This window comes from Spermophilus citellus (genome assembly GCF_964194105.1).
Source record: "Spermophilus citellus genome assembly, chromosome: 3".
Taxonomy (NCBI): Eukaryota; Metazoa; Chordata; class Mammalia; order Rodentia; family Sciuridae; genus Spermophilus; species Spermophilus citellus.
The window spans coordinates 197,266,821-197,268,953 of record NC_138184.1 but is presented as its reverse complement, the minus strand read 5'-3'; the positions used below and the strand labels follow the sequence as shown (position 1 = coordinate 197,268,953).

The window sequence follows — 2,133 nt, the reverse complement described above, 5'->3', positions numbered from 1 at the left end:
TTGGTAGACGGCTGTTCAGAGACAAAACAGTACTATAGAGGTTTTGAAATATTTGGCAAGAGGTTGGAGTAATTTGGCACTGACTCTGGGAGGTATGTGTCCAGATGACATCTGGCAGTGAATGTGGAGTGAGTTGGTCCATTTTAGTCAAGGGCCTCCAAAGACTTTCTCACAGGTGAAAAATAAGGAGCTTATATCCTTCCAGTTCAGACTTTGGATAGGGCTCCTGGTTTTAAGACCATCTTCCTTTAAGCTTCACTGATGATCTTGAGACACAAAACCCATGATATTTTCAGTGACACAAGGGAAGTCATTTTTCAGTCTTCCTTGGTAAGAAAAGAAAATGACCAATGTAGAAGGATAATCTTTAGCCTCTGTTGGGTAGAGAACAGGCAGCCTGCATTGGATATGAGTGTGACATTCAGATGGTTCTGCAAGTAGTTAAGCTCATGGAAAGAGCGTGGTGAGGTAAATGCTGAAATGACATATTTATCTGGATCGTCTCTAAATCTAGCATGCTAGAAGCCTCTCCTTCTCTTGATATATTGGATATAATTTCTTAAAACCATGTTAGCACAGATGCATTATATATTTGTGAATATGGACATTATGTAAGTATGAACTGTTAATTAACTTTTCAAGGATGCTAATGACAAATCCACACTCCAGAAATGGTGAACAAGCTTTTGAATTATCTACATCAAAAGTCAGCATTCCTAACTCAATACCAACAGTGCTTGAAGGACTGCTATCTGGATCCTCATTACTGAGTTCATTAATCAGCATCAAGGTTAGAATTAGTATTCCACTGATTTAATGAACTGTTAGGGTATGAAATGGCTTATAATATTGCATGAATACACCTTTACCACTGCGTGAAGGTAACATAAGACACCCATGAGACCACCAGCCTTCTACCTTAAGATTAATCTCTTTAGGCCCAAGTTCCATTCAGTCCTGCATTCACCCCTCAACAGAGAGTTCTGTTGCCTGAATGAATAGAGGGCTCACCTGAGTCTTCTTAAGACATTCATCAGCTTTAGATTGGAGGGACCTTCTCAGGCAAAGTGCTGTAACTTGTATCTACCTTGTGGAGGGTACCTACAATTACTAACACATACAAATCTGGACCAATATAAATAGTCAAAACATATTACATTTTAAATGATAAGTCATAATTTATGATGATGATATTGAGATAGAAAGGGATTCATAGTGGAGAGTAGGGAAGGGACAGTTAAGGTTGACAAGAGGGCAAGCACAAGGACAGCCACTTTAACATGCTCTGACATGTTACAAGACAGTCCCTGTTTCTCAAAAAAAGGCAAAAATTTCTATCTCACAGAAAGTGACAGCATAATCCATATCCAGCCCTCACCCACAGAGGGACAATTGAAATATCAAAAACCAACCAAAAGGAGCTTATCAACTTCTCCTTATGACCCTTTAAAAGAAGGAATGCCATTTTTCCCTTTTGGGGCCATTGCTGAAGCCACAGTAACCAAAATCAAGTCCAATTCTTTTGTGACTTCTGACGGAAACAAGAACTGCAAAAGGCATTTCAATGCACCTCACACATTCTCAGGAAGATTATGTCCTCCCCCCTTTCCAAAGAGCTGAGACAGAAGTACAAAGTTCAATCTATGCCCATTTGAAACGATAATGAAATTCAGGTTGTGCAAGGACACTGTAAAGGTCATCAGATTGGCAAAGTGGTCCAGGTTTGCAGAAAGATATGTCTATATCAAACCAGTGCAGCGGGAAAAGGGTAATGGCACAACTGTCCATGTGGGCATTCGCCCCAGCAAAGACCACAAAAAGATCCTGGAAAGAAAGGCCAAGTCTCACCAAGTAAGAAAGGAAAAGGGCAAATATAAAGAAGAAACAATTGAGAAGATGCAGGTATAAAGTAATAACCATATTTACAACTTGCATTAAAAACTGCTAAAATGAAAAAAAAGAAGAAGAAATACCATAACATTTAAATGGAACTCTGTCCCCTCCCAGGTGCACTGCACCTGGAGTTTTAAGTCTTTCTCTTACTTTCCTTTTTATTAGAATTCCTGCTCGCCTGCTTGCCTTGGTGTTTTCGGTATTTATTCTGCAACTCCATGAAACATGAACCTGATCCCA

General features: G+C 39.5%; 1 pseudogene across 1 annotated transcript; it reads left to right on the top strand.

Annotated features, from left to right (window-relative positions):
- Nucleotides 1–1,290: 1,290 nt before the first annotated feature.
- Nucleotides 1,291–1,908, top strand: LOC308643476 (large ribosomal subunit protein uL24-like; annotated as a pseudogene). The gene has a single exon. The product of its transcript is annotated as a large ribosomal subunit protein uL24-like (transcript).
- Nucleotides 1,909–2,133: the final 225 nt, after the last annotated feature.